The 15,320-nt window shown below is 39.9% G+C and overlaps 1 pseudogene; it reads right to left on the reverse strand.

Annotated features, from left to right (window-relative positions):
• Nucleotides 1-14,079: 14,079 nt before the first annotated feature.
• Nucleotides 14,080-14,177, reverse strand: LOC112437147 (U6 spliceosomal RNA; annotated as a pseudogene).
• Between the last annotated feature and the right edge of the window lie 1,143 nt (nucleotides 14,178-15,320).

Raw genomic sequence — 15,320 nt, forward strand, 5'->3', positions numbered from 1 at the left:
CCTCATCCAGTCTGTTGAAGGCCTTAATAAAATAAAAGGCTGAGTAAGAAAGAATTCTTTCTTTTGGCCAGAATATGTTTGAGCTAGGACTTTAGTCTTCTGCTTTTGGACTCATTCTTGGACTTGAACTTACAGCATTGGTTCTCCTGTTTCTCAGGCCTTCGTACTTGGTGATATGGTTTGGCTGTGTCCCCATCAAAATCTCATCTTGTATTGTCGTTCCCATAATCCCCACATGTCATGGGAGGGATCTGATGGGAGGTAATTGAATCATGGGGGCGGTTACCCCCATGCTTGTTCTTGTGATAGTGAGTTCTCATGAGAGCCAATGGTTTTATAAGGGCTCTTCTCACTTTTGCTCAGCACTTCTCCTTGCCACTGCCATGTGAAGAAGGATGTGTTTGCTTCCCATTCCACCATGATTGTAAGTTTCCTGAGGCCTCTCCAGCCATGCTGACCTGTGAGTCAATTAAACCCCTTTCCTTTATAAATTACCCAGTTTTGGGTATATCTTTATTAGCATTGTGAGAACAGACTAATACACTTGGACTGGAACTATACCATTGACTCTCCTGGGTCACTAGTTTACTGATGCAGATCTTGGATTTCTCAACCTTCCATACTTCAATGAGCCAATTCCTTGTAGTAAATCAATCTCTTTCTCTTTTTTTTTATTCTCTCTCTCTTTCTCTCTCTCTCATTCCCTCCTTCCTGTTGGTTGTGTTTCTCTGGAGAATCCAGACTAATACACTGCCAAATAAGTTAGAACAGACAAACACAATTCTCTAGGCATAAGGGTTGTGCTCCCTTCACAACCAGGGACCAAGGTCCCACACTGGAAATGGGTGCTGTCTTCGAGACTGCTGCCAAAGGTGCTGAGATGCTGAAGAAAGCAAGCTGAAAAATCCCGTTCTTCAGAAAGAAACATTTAATAGGACTTATGAACAGAAGCAATGTCTTGGGTGGGCATGAGATGGTGGATCCCTCTACCTGCCCTCCAGAAAATATCCTTCGTAAAGCAAGCTTTTAGGGTAAAGATTTGTGTAGCTTGTCATGCTTCAGACTTTCTTGTGAAACGTGACTACTGGGGAGATTAGATAAGCATCTTTATTTATGCTACAGGGATTGTTTATTTATGAGAAGTTTTCCATGTTACAGGCATTCTTAAAGACCTTGCTGCAGGAGTCATCATGGTCATCATGGTAGTTTCACTTCAAGGTGGCATCACTCTTGTCATGCAACAGGCTCTTTTCCTATGGGGGGGGGAGGTCAATAAGGGCAATCAAAAATGCTGCAAAGCTTTTGTACAAGAACATTTCCTCTTTTAAATTTTTTAATTGACAAATAGTTATTGTACATGTTCATGGGGTACATGGTGATGTTTTTATACATATAATGCATGGTGATCAGATCTGGTTAATTAGCATATCCATGATCTCAAACATTTATCTTCTTCTGGTGTTGGAAACATTCAGTGTCTTTTTTTTTGCTGTTTGAAATTATATATTTTTTTCTTTTTTCTTTTTTTTTTTTGAGACAGGGTCTCTGTCGCCCAAGCTAGAGTGCAGTAGCACAATCTCGGCTCACTACAGTCTCTGCCTCCCAGGCTCAAAGGATCCTTCCATCTCAGCCTCAGGATTAGCTGGGACAACAGGCACATACCATCATGCCCAGGTAAATTTTGTATTTTTTGGTAGAGATGGGATTTCATCATGTTGCCCAGGCTGGTCTCTAATTTCTAGGCTCCAGCGATCCACCCTCCTCAGCCTCCCAAAGTGCTGGGATTACAAGTGTGAGCCACCATGTGTGGCCTGAAATTATATTCTTAGTAACTATAGTCATCCTACAGTGATATAGAAAACTAGAACTTCTTATTCTTATCTAGCTGTAATTTTATAACCTTTACCAAATCTCTCCTTATCCCTCCCTTCTCCCTATCATTCCCAGCCTCTAGTATCCTGTATTCTACTTTTTACTTCTATGAGATCAAATTTTTTAGCTTCCACATATAAGTGAGAACGTGTGATGTTTAATGTTTTGTTCCTGGCTTATTTTTCTTAACATAATGTCCTCCAGCTCCATCTATGTTGTTGCAAATGACAAGATTTCATTCTTTTTTTATAGTTTAATAGTATTCCATTTGTATATACCACATTTTCTTTATCCATTCATTTGTTGTTGAACCCCAGGTGGATTCTAAATCTTGGCTATTGTGAATAATGCTGTAACAAACATGCAAGTACAGTTGTCTCTTAGATATACTAATTTCCTTTCATTTGGATAAATGCCCAGTAGTGGGACTGCTGGATTATATGGTACTTCTGTTTGTAGTTGTTTTAGGAACCTCCATCGTATTTTCAATAGTGGCTCTACTGGTTTACATTTCCACAAACAGTGTTTTAAGAGTTCCCTTTCCTCCACATCCATGCCAGAATCTGCTTTTTTTTGACTTTTTGATGATAGCCGTTCTAACTGGGGTGAAATAAAACCTCGTTGTGCTTTTTATTTGCATTTCCCTGATGATTAGTGATGTTGGGCATTTTGTCATGTGTTTCTTGGCTCTCTCTTTCTCTCTCTCTCTCTCTTTCTCTCTCACTCTTGCTCTTGCTCTGTTGCCCAGGCTGGAGTGCAGTTGCACAATCTCAGCACACTGCAGCCTCCACCTCCCAGGTTCAAACAATTATCCTGCCTCAGCCTCCCAAGTGGCTGGGACTACAGGTGAGTGTCACTATGCTCGGCTAATTTTTGTATTTTTTCCTAGAAGAGACTGGGTTTCACCATGTTGGCCAGGCTGGTTTTGAACTCCTGGCTTCAAGTGATCCACCTGCCTTGGCCTCCCAAAGTGCTGGATTACAGGTGTGAGCCACCATGCCCAGCCTGCCATTTTTATGTATCTTTTAAGAAATGTCTGTTCAGATCATTTACTCATTTGAAAATCAGATTGTATTTTTGTGCTATTGAGGTGTTTGAGTTCCTTGTATATTCTGGATATTAATCACTTGTCACATGAGTTATTTGCAAATATTTTCTCTCATTTTCTGGTTTGTCTTTTCATTCTGTTGATTGCTTTTTAGTTATATATAATCTCATGTATTTATTTTTGCTTTTATTGCCTGTACTTTTGAGGGCTTATAAAATTTTCCCAGACCAATATTCTGAAGCAGTTCACCTATGTTTTCTTCTAGTAGTTTTATATTTTCAGGTCTTCCATTTATGTATTTGATCCATTTTGAGTAGATTTTTGTATAGGGTGAGAGATGAAGTCTAGTTTTATTCTTCTGCATATGGAGATGCAGTTTTCCCAAGACCATATATTGAAGAGACCATCCTTTCTCACAATGAGTGTTCTTGGCATCTGTGTCAAAGATTAGTTGATTGTAGATTGTAGATATGTGAATTAATTTCTGGGTTCTCTATTCTGTTCGATTGGTCTATGTGTCTGTTTTTATGCCAGTACCATGCTGTTTTAGTTACTACAGCTTTGTAGTATATTTTACAGTCTGGTAGTGTGAAACCTCCAACTTTGTGCTCAGGATTGCTTTGTTTTTTGTGGTTCTATACAAATTTTAGGATTTTTTTTCTATTTCTGTGAAGAATGTCATTGATATTTTGATGGAATCTGCAGATTGCTTTAGATAGTAAGTTGCTCCTTTTTTTTTTTTTTTTTTTTGAGACACAGTCTCACTCTGTCACCCAGGCTGGAGTGCGTTGGCACAATCATGGATCACTGCAGCCTTGACCTCACAGTATAAGTTAACCGCCCCCACCTCAGCTTCCTAAGTAACTGGGATGATAGACATGTGCCACAGTGCCTGGCTAGTTTTTGTATTTTATTTTGGTAGAGACAGAGTTTTGCCATGTTGTCCAGGCTGGTCTGGAACTCCCAGCCTCAAGTGGTCTGCCCACTTTCTTGGTTCAGCATTTTCTTGGTTGCTGTAGACCTTTGGCTATTCTCCAGAGCTATCTTGACTCACTACAACCTCCGCCTCCTGGGTTCAAATGATTCTTGTGCTTCAGCCACTCAAGTAGCTGGTACTACAGGTGTGCACCACCATGCCCAGCTAATTTTTGTGTTTTTAGTAGAGACAGGGTTTTGCCATGTTGCCCAGGCTGGTCTCAGACTTCTGGCCTCAAGTCATCCCCCACCTTGGCCTTACAAAGTGCTGGAATTGCAGGCATGAACCACCGTGCCCAGCCCTAATCATTTTGTTTTTGATCTCTAATATTGCCATTTAAAGAAAGTTGTATAAGCAAAATCATTATACCTGTAACCTTTTGAGATTGGCGCTTTTTCCCCCCACTTAGTATAATGCCCTTGTATCCAAGTTGTGTGTATCAATAGTTTTGATAGTTTCCTTTTATTGACAGATGTACCCACAATTTGTTTAACCATTCATCTATTGATGGGCATTTTGATTATTTCCAGTTTTTTTTTCTATTACAAATATAACTGTTATGAAAAATCATAAGTAAGATTTTATGTGGACTTAAGTTTCACTTCTCTGGGATAAATGCCCAGGATGGCAATTTCTGGGTAACGTGAGAAGTATTTAGTGTTTTAAAAAAACTGTTAAATTATTTTCCAGAGTGGCTGTACCATTTTGCATTCCTACCAGCAACAGTATGTGAGTGATCCAGGTTGTTCACATTCTCACCAACATTTGAGTTTTAGAATGATCACTTTGACAGTGTGTGGAGAATTGATTAGAAGTGGATGGCATTCTAGATGAGAATTCTGTCTCAGAAATTTTTGTAGTTGTTATGGTGAGACATGATGAGGGCCTAACCCAAACTCTGAAAGTGGGGATGGGCAGATTGGAGAGAAGTTAAGGGAATGAGTTGACGGAATTAAATGATCAATTTGATGTAGGACTTGGAAGAGAGAAATTTTTAAAGAAAGCCTTCTTGTTTCTGATTTGGGCATTTTGGTGGATAATGGTACCATTTAGAGAAGTAGGTAATACTGGAAGAAGGATTTGTCGGGGGTTGAGAAGATATGTTTAGTTTTAGGCTTGATCATTTTGAATTTACTTTGTAAACCAAGAGGGACCGACCAGTAGGCAGCATGCTACATAGGTCTGAAAATAGCGTAGTCATTAAGGGAATGGATTTTAGAGTCATTTGAGACGGAGTCATTAAGGGATTCCAAATCTGAGTTCTTTCTCTTACTCTCTGTATATCTATTGGCTAGTTACTTTACCTCCATTTTCTCATTAAATGAGATGGAATCATTGTGAGGCTTAAATAAGGCAACATGTATAAAACACTTAGCACATGTTAGGTACTTAGTATATGGTAGTTGTTGTTATTATTATTACAGATTTGCAATTTAGAAACATTATTTTTTCTCTAATGTCAAATGCTACCCAAAAGGCAAATGTAATAAAGGTTAAAGTATACTCTTTGGATTTAGCAATCATGGGGCCTTGGGGACAACAGGTTTGTAGGGCAGAAGCTTGGTTATGGTATCAGAGTATAATCAAGAGGTGAGTTCCTGGAGACAAACACAAAGATATTTGTTCCCCAAGAAATACGTAAAAGGAAGGAGAGAGAAAGAGGTTAGACCAGCTGGGACCAAGGAAATATTTGTGCTGAGATTATTTTTTTTCTTTGAGCAAAGATTAATGAATTGTTAGCCTTTTTTTTTTTTTTTTTTTTTGAGACAGAGTCTCGCTCTGTTGCCTAGGCTAGAGTGCAGTGGCATGGTCTCAGCTCACTGCAACCTCCACCTCCTGGGTTCAAGTGATTCTTCTGCCTTAGCCTCCTGCGTAGCTGGGATTACAGGTGCCTGCCACCACACCAGGCTAATTTTTCGTATTTTTAATAGAGACGGGGTTTCACCATGTTGGTCAGGCTGGTCTCGAACGCCTGACCTAGTGATCCGTCTGCCTCAGCCTCCCAAAGTGCTGGGATTACAGGCGTGAGCCACTGTGCTCGGCCAGCCTTTACAAATGGAGGGAGATTTCTTTTAGAATGACTCGCTGGGAGGAACTATTGGTAGAGATGCACATGAGTTTTGTTTGTTTGTTTATTTGTTTGAGATGGAGTCTCACTCTGTCACCAGGGCTAGAGTGCAGTGGCACGATCTCAGCTCACTGCAACCTCCACCTCCCGGGTTCCAGCGATTCTCCTGCCTCAGTCTCCTGATTAGCTGGGATTATAGGCACCTGCCACTGTGCCTGGCTAATTTTTTGTATTTTTAGTAGAAACGGGGTTTCATCATTTTGGCCACGCTGGTCTCAAACTCCTGACCTCGTGATTCGCCCTCCTTGGCCTCCCAAAGTGCTGGGATTACAGGCTTGAGCCACTGCGCCCGGCCTACACATGAGTTTTTTAGGTAGGGGTCGTCTTCATGTTAAACTCTTCTCCATGGCCTATATTTTTGTCACTGATGTAAGGAAGAGAGATCATTGGCTAAAATTAAGTTAGCAGATATTGAAGTGTTTAATCCTCACAATGATTGCTTGGTGAAAAGAGTATTTAAATTTTGGAACAGCTGTTGTTAGAAAATGGGAGAGAACTGTCTTGAGAGAAACAGAAAGATTGCTATAGTATATTGAGAATCGAGCTAAAGTTGGAGTTGGGATTTGTAGTTGCACCAGTTTACAGGATTGATTGTTTTTATTTCTAATAAATTTTGTAAGGGAAAATATTAATCCAGGCCTAGAGTTATTTTGGAATGGATATAGCAGAATGAAAAGAATACAGAGGAGTTATAAAAATATAGTTAGGTGAGTGGTTCAAATGATAGACTTTTAAAAAAATTTTTTGGATGAATGGTAATAAAAATAAAGGCAAGAGAAGGCTATTAGGAATATTATTACAGAAGGATCAAGAGACAAGAGGTCTTGAGGGCCTTGAAGACAGTAATAATTAATCAAATAGAACTGGAAGGTTTAGAGATAGCCATGTGACATATTAGAGTATAAATGATTCAGAGATATGGCCCATTCCTAGACAGCTTGAAAGTTGATGAAATAGTTATTGATAGTTCAATTACATGTAGGCTGAGGTTGGGGTGATATGGGAGGCCTGGTGGTATTAATAGTAACTATGTCTGTAATGCCTATTATAACTAGTATTTTGGTTACAACTAAAAGTGAAGTGGGCTAGGGAGGTGGGGGCATCTATGATTTATATCATGTGACTTTATAAAGTTTATTGTGTTTTCCCATTTAAGTTCATACTAATAGGTACAAAAGGCATACTGAAGCTAGCTTGAATTCAAAGAAATGGAATTCTTTTATTAAAGAGTCTCAAATTATTAGGAGATACATAGGAGATGGCTTGATTTTCCCAGTTCCTGCTTTTGAGTGTGGTATGTCAAATCTCTCTCTCTCTCTCTAAGTAGTGGCTACTTTGAAAATATATTGGCCTGCTCTGCCCCTGCAGATTCCTGCCTCTCAAAGAAATCTCAATATTATATCCCCTTCCCAATCTTGGGGAAAATACCGTAAGTCTCTCTCTACTCCTGCTGCTTCCATCTCCTCTCCATGCTGAGATGACTCCTAGGACATATAATTTTGGGGAAGAAGGAATGAGATGCTAATACTGACATGGTTTTTTTCTTGCTAACTCATCTAGCTTCACAGTGAGTGACTCAACTGCAGTGTTTGTGGGGGTATTTATTATAGGCCAAGAGGGCAGAATGCCCATGTCTAATCTAATATTTGACCTGGGGATAATATCTGGGCCTCTTCAACAACCACCTGGGGTGAGGCCTGAGGTCATGCCTGGTGATACATAAACCTGCTAGTGTTTTTGTTCTTGTTTCTGATTGTTATGCCAATTGACCTAACTTCTGGATCACCTTTCATACTTTGTAGTTTTATTTTTTTTATTTTTGAGACAGAGTCTCACTCTTACCCAGGCTGGAGTGCAGTGGCATGATCTCAGCTCATTGGAACTTCTGCCTCCCGGGTTCAAGTGATTCTCCTGCCTGAGCCTCCCAAGTAGCTGGGATTACAGGTGCCCTCCACCACACCTGGCTAATTTTTTTTTTTTTTTTTGTATTTTTAGTAGAGACGGGGTTTCACCATGTTGCCCAGGCTGGTCTCAAACTCCTCACCTCAAGTGATCTGCCTGCCTCAGCCTCCCAAAGTGCTGGGGTTACAGGTGTGAGCCACCGCACTGGCCAACCTTGTGGTTTATGTTGAAGTTGTCTGCTTATGTGACACCTGCTATCCCACAGCCCTTGATGTCCAATTTAAACAGGCACCTGCTTGACTCTCTAGTCAGCTCATCACCTGCCATATTACCAGCTCCTAGAGCATACTGTATAGTCTGTATAATTTGTTTTAGAATATTCTAAATGTCTCTTTTCAGTAATTTTTTTTTTTTTTTTGCCAGTGAACAGCCCTTCCTTGCTAACAAAAACAGTTAAGCAAGCGATGGCTTTGCTGCACTGAGGTAGGTTCTGACTAGGGCTCTCCTGCAGCTTAGCTCTGATGCCATCTTGTGGTCAAATGGGTATCTACACAGGGAGCCTTTTATTCTGGTTTTGGCTGTTGCCTACTACCATGCTAAGATCAAAGGCAGATTTGCTCTGTTTTTGTTTGTTTGTTTGTTTACGTTTTTCTTTTGCTGTGGATTTGTATTTGGTTTCCCTCATTGGGGGAGGGGAAAACTCAGAGTTCAATGCCCTCTACACTGACCAGTGGGTTGAAGGGAAGCTCTTTCCTTGCACCTCAGGGACAATTTCACCCACATTTCCCACAGCTATTTCCAGCTCAGCATTTTCAGAATAGAACTCTTTCTCATTGTTCCCGCCTCACCCCCTTCCTTCCGCCAGTGAATCTCATTCTTAAATTCTGTCATCTTCTACACTTTATCTCAGTGAAAGGCTGTTTATCCATTGCTAAGTAAGAGGCCCAAGAGCCAATCGGGACTGTTTCCCCCCTATTCCCTCATTCACCTATTCTGCCTCCCAATAGCTGCTAATTTTTTGTCCATTGCCTCCATTCCTTCACCACAGTCTGAGTCATGGCCTTCAATATTTCTCATTGAAACCATTGCTGTTGTTTGTCTCTGTCATGTCTTTATGTCTTCCATCTTCTAGCCTTGCCTACATTTTCCTTCATTTTTATTACAGCATTGATTGAAACTGAAACTTGAAATCCTTCAGTGCCTCTGCAGAGCCTACGGTGTAAACTCCAAGATCCTTGATATGAGAGTTACAAGATACTCTTTGAGTTGGCATTTGTCTCTTCTGGGCCTACTCTCCATTCACTCCCCACCCCACATGTAACACCTAGTAGCACTTAGTTCCTGGAACACAATTAACTGCTTCATGCCTATGGGCATTTGTTCATGCTTTTCCCTTTTGATTAGAAATAAATCTCTGTAGGCCTTTCTCTTGGGCTTGTTCAGGTGGTCCAGTAGAAGCATCCTGCAAAATTGCCAGAGGGTATGTGACTTTGTGGGCCTATAAGAAACAGATGGATCTGGCCGGGCACAGTGGCTCACGCCTGTAATCCCAGCACTTTGGGAGACTGAGGCGGGCAGATCACCTGAGGTCAGGAGTTCAAGATCAGCCTGGGCAAAACGGTGAAACCCCATCTCTACTAAAAATACAAAATTAGCTGGGCGTGGTGACATATGCCTGTAATCCCAGCTACTCGGGAGGCTGAGGCAGGAGAATTGCTTGAACCTGGGAGGCACAGGATGTGGTGAGCCGAGATCATGCCATTGCACTCCAGCCTGGACAACGAGCAAATCTCCATCTCAAAAAAAAAAAAAAGAAAAAAAAGAAAAAAAGAAACAGATGGATCACTCAAAGGGGAAATTGCAAAGAGCAATGAAAGGATTCCTTGAAGAGAGTTTAATGAGGGAAACATTACTAAACCTTCACAAACAGGAACAATCAAGAGGTGGTAAACACTCCAGGACTAAAAACAGCTGAAAGTCATTACCTCTCCTAGGCCTAACAGTATACTGGAACCTGGAATGATCTGTAGTTGTGTGTGAGAGGGCGTCCAACAGTTGCTGTATCTGAAAGTAGAGAAGTGCAGTCACTGCCAAAAATTGCAGGGGAAGGGGAGAAAGAGAATAAAAGCTCAAGCCATCTCTCCTTTTACCCCGCAATCTTATGCTGGTGGCTCTCACTGGCTGAGTCCAAATGCAAGCCAGAGGCTAAGGGAGCCTAGCTGATACAGTCCACAGAAGTCAATTTCTCAGAGCCAGGGAGAGAATGGCAGAGAAAGGACCAGGAGAGGCAAACAGAGTATAAATCTGTTAACTGGTGTTCTGTGAGACAAACTGGGGAAGAGGGTTAGGGGTGTCACCTTTTAGTATAAAGACTTTCAATTAATCACCTCTTAATTAATCAGCTGCAAAAGGTGTCCCCAAATTTTGGGCTAAGGAAAGAGGACTGAGAAATGATTTTTTTTTTTTTTAAATACAGACTTTCAACCATTTCTTCTGTTTTAAGCTCAACTCTACACTTTGCCTTCAGATGTATCTGGAGCCTCCAATTCCTGAAACTTTCTGGGATTTGCAAAACAAATCAGCTTATTTATTAGCTTACTTGCTCCTAAAAGTGAGGTCTATGATATCTCTTTTCTATTAGGTCAGTTTTCACAAAAATATTTCATTAGAGACACATTTACTATCATGGTCAGGAAACAAATATACACTCTGCTTTAGAGGGAGACTCAACTTTTTATCTTCTAAGATTGTTTTCCATACAAACATCCTTGAAAAGATAGTCTGGAACAAAAGCTGTCAGTGCCTCTTCATGAGACATACAGAAACACAAAAGATCATTGGAGAATTGTCTCCCAACATTATGGAGGAGAGACACAGTCAACTCATGGACTGGCCCTTTCTAAAAAGAAGAATAGCATTCTAAATTTCTAGTTGATGGAGCTACCATATCCCTGACTTCAGAAACAGATAGTGAAGTATGCATTATTTTCTAACTCCTTTTCAGGCAATCTGTGTTTCATGAAGCAGAGTGTAAGTGCTTTTCACAGAAAAATTCCATCTGTCTTATACTAAGTATTGTTTATCCCAGATCCAGCATTGAAATATCTATTAGTCTTAGTTTTTGGTCTTGATGTGAGTTTTCACCTTTTTTAGTGGCTTCAAGGGTGTTTAATGCAATGTTGGGAAAAGGTACATAGAAAGAATGTGTAAAGGTTAGCAAAACCCTTTCTCTTTCTGTGTGGACAAAATTTACCTTGGATTAACTTTCTAATTATATTTCCCTAGAAACCTGTAAATGGCAGAATGTGAACTGTGTAACTAGCAATGTTGTTTATAGTAAAAATAATCCTGATTGATAAATTTACCTTGACTAGTTGTGAAGAACTACAGATTCCTGGTGTGAAGCCAAAACTTTGGGCTTTCCTAAATAACTCAATGTCTTTTGTGGGGACCAGGAAGTTATGCCCATGAATGTTGGTTCTTATCTGGAATATGGAGCATCTTATCCAAGATGATGATTGCACATGCCCATAAAGATCTCATTCTCTTCCACTTGAGCTATTATATGGGAGTGGTCAATGAAGACAAGCCTCTGGACTTGTGGATTGCTTTGAGAACCTATATAGTGAGACCTATTCACCTATTCTAGTCTTGTGATTCCAAATGTCTAGATAGACTCAGGGATGAGCAACAGGAGCAACGCTGAACATTAAAAAAAAAATTTTTTTTTAAAGCAGTTTTAGGTTCACAGCAAAATTGAGAGGAAAGTACAGAGATTACCCATATGCCCCCTGTCCCCACACATGCATAGTCTCTCCCATTATCAGCATCCCCCACCGGGGGTGCTGATATGCTAAAGTCTGATATGCTGAAGTCTGCAGGTGGTGACATGCTGAAGTCGGCTGTTGGAGTACATGGTCCAAGCTATTTGGAGGTGTCGAAGTATCCCCACATCATGGCTGCTTCTTTTTTTTTTTTTTTTAAATCCCAAGTCTCTTACACTTCTGTATCCATTCCATGGGACATAGGTGGATCCTGTGCATTTTGAAAAGGACTGGCCATAGGGAAGAGGTGTGTTCCAGGGGTGTTGTTCCAAGATTATTTATCCACAGCCGCCTGCAGTTGCTATTGCATCATTTTTTTGGTGCCATTTTGGAAGTAGTCATATGCAGGACTTTTTTGGGGGCATATGAATAGAAATGTATCTCAACATATTTTTTTTTGGACTTCCGTGTATTTTCTTTTATGAATATAAAAACATTCTAAGAATGGATCTATATGTTTTTATCAGACTTCCAAAGGTGGTCCATGGCGCAAAAAAAAAAAAATGTGAGAATTCTTGTTTTCAGCCTTCTTCTAATATATGTTAGTCTCAGTATTCTTGAGTTTCCCATACCTATCTGGATGTTTCTAAACTCACTCAAGGTTTGAACAGAAGTATGGGGGCATAGGGAGAGAGAGAGATGAGAATCCAAGTAACTGACTTCTTGGCTTTAGCTTTTTCTTCTTTTTTTTTCTTTTATAACACTTTAACCTGGAAGGGATTGACTTTCTGCTTCTATGTTAGCAATTCTTAACCCACTTGGTTTCATGACTCCTTTATACTCATAAAAATTTTCGAGGACCCTAAATAAATTTGATTTGTTTGAGTTATAGTTATCAATATTTGCCATATAAGAAATTAAAGCAGAAATTTTAATAATATTATAATACATACCATATTTTATGAAATATAACTATATTTTTCAAAATATAACACCATTGATGAAAAAAGTGGCATTATTTTATATTTTTGCCATTCCCTTTAATGTCTGGCTAAGTAGAAGATAGCTTAAATAGTAACTCATATTTGCTTCTGTATTCAGTTAGTTGGAATTTCATATATAATGTAGCCCCTGGAAAACTCCACTGTCTACTCATGACAGCGTGAGCGTGAAAAAAGCACAAAATGTTTTAGTACATTACGAAAATAGTTTTGACCTCACAGATCTCCTGAAAAGGTCTTGAGGATCCTCAGGAGGTCTCTAGGCCAAACTTTGAGAACTGCTATTTTGTGCCTTATATAGCAAGCCTCAGGGCCTAGCCATTGTAGTCAAAAGGAGTGCATCCTGCATGCTCTCTCTGCCCTATGGTCTAAGTCCTCTAGACTTTTTCCTGACATGTTCTTGGAAGTAAATCAATTTAGAAAATACTAAGCCTAGCTTTCAAGACTTGCTTTAAGATCCTATTTTGACTCCCTGAAGGTGGATATGAACTTTTCCTTTCATTTGCATAACTGCTATAATACACTTAAATGTTCTCAAGGCACATGGATATCCCTGGCAGAATATGGAGTGATTTACCACAAAGAAATGCAAAAAGTGGAAAGTAGAAAAATGAAAGTTCCTGTTATTTTGTTATAGTAAAGCAATCTAGCTTGTTTTGCTTGTTTTGTTTCAAATTTGTTTTTCTGGGCTCACCTGGACCTCCCACTCCTTTTTAATTTTTAAAATTAAGTTACTAATTAATATTTATTTATTTATTTTGAGATGGAGTCTTGCTCTGTTGCCCAGGCTGGAGTGCAGTGGTAGGATCTCAGCTCACTGCAAACTCTGTCTCCCGGGTTTAAGTGATTCTCCTGCCTCAGCCTCCCAAGTAGCTGGGATTAGAGGTGCATGCCACCACGCCCAGCTAATTTTTGTATTTTCACTAGAGACAGGGTTTCACCATGTTGGCCAGGCTGGTCTCAAACTCCTGACCTCAGATGATCCACCTGCCTTGGCTTCCCAGAGTGCTGGGATTATAGGTGTGAGCCACCGTGCCAGACCCCTTTTTAAATTTTAAAATAATTTCAAGCTTATAGAAAAGTTGCAAGTACAGTACAAGACCCTTAAAAAAAAACAACTATTTGAATGGGTCATTCCTTAAATACTTTACTGTATATTTCCTACAAATCAGGACATTCTCCTTTTACTGCAAAATAACCATGAAAATCAGGAAATTTACATTGATGCATTAACTGCCTCCAGTCTCCAGATCCGAATCAAATTTTGCCAATTGTCTCAATAATACCATTTATAGCAAAAAATCTGGTTCAAAATCATGTGGTGTATGTAGCTGTCATATCTCTTTTTTAGATTTTTCTTGACTTTCATGGCCTGGACACTTCTTAAAAAAAGTATGAAACACTTCACAAATTCGTGTGTCATCCTTGTTCAGGGGCCATGCTAATCTTCTCTGTATTGTTCCAGTTTTAGTATATATGCTGCCATTTGTGCTGCCAAGGTGAGCACCCTTGTCATCCTTGAAGATTTATAGGCCAGTTATTAAGTACTTATCCCTCAGTCTGGATTTGTTTCCTCATGATTAGATTCAAGCTATGCAACCTTGGCATGAATATCACAGAAGTAATTCTGTGTTTTCTCATTGTATCCTATCAGTTGTCACATGATATTTCTGTATTCCCTTACTGATGCTTACTTTGGTCACTTGATTAAGGTGGTAGCCACTAGGATTCAACAATGTAATGTTATTCTTTTCCTCTTTGTAATAAATAAGTATTTTGTGGGGAGATAGTTTGAAACTGTGTAATATCCCATTGTTCATCAAACTGGGGTCACTGCCCCCAGGCTCTTTCGTGCACATACACACACTTATACACAATATATATGCATTCATATCTATATTTATCTTTGTATCTACTTGAAATCCATAAGTTTACCTCAAAGCCTTCATTCTTATTTAGTACCACAGGGTTCATTCTAGTTTTCTTCCTCTTCATATTTGTAACCCTTCTTCCCATCAGTGACAAAAATGGATTCCATCATCTTTAATATATTTGTTTATATGATCCACATCCCTGCTATTGCCTAACCATCCTGCTGTTGCCGCCCCCACCCCCACCCCCTTTCTTGCACAGATGTCCTAGTTGCCACACTTAGGCTCTGTCACTTACTATTCTCTCTGTCTGCGTACCACAGAGGAAAGGCCATCGGGGATATGGCAAGAATGTGGACCTCAGCAAGCCAGGCAGAGAGCCTTTACTGGGAACTGAATTGGCCAGCACCTCTATCTGGGACATTTAGCCTCTAGAATTGTGAGAAAATAGATTTCTATTGTTTAAGCCACCCAGTCTATGGTGTTTTGTTATGGCAGCCAAGCTGACTAACACAGAAGGGGAGAGAAGAAAAGAGAAGGGGAGGAAGAAAAAAAGAAAGATTAAAAAGGGGCATGAGAAAACTTTTGGGGGTGATGGATGTATTCATTATCTTGATCTCATTCAATCTATAGACCAATGTGAGGAGAACTGACATGTTAACAGTATTGTGTGTAATCGGTAGACATCATATATGCCCACATTTATTTAGGTCTCTTTAATTCTATTTTTTTTGGGTGGTGGGGGGGTGGATGGAGTC

Source organism: Pan paniscus, chromosome 15 (assembly GCF_029289425.2).
Source record: "Pan paniscus chromosome 15, NHGRI_mPanPan1-v2.0_pri, whole genome shotgun sequence".
Classification (NCBI taxonomy): domain Eukaryota; kingdom Metazoa; phylum Chordata; class Mammalia; order Primates; family Hominidae; genus Pan; species Pan paniscus.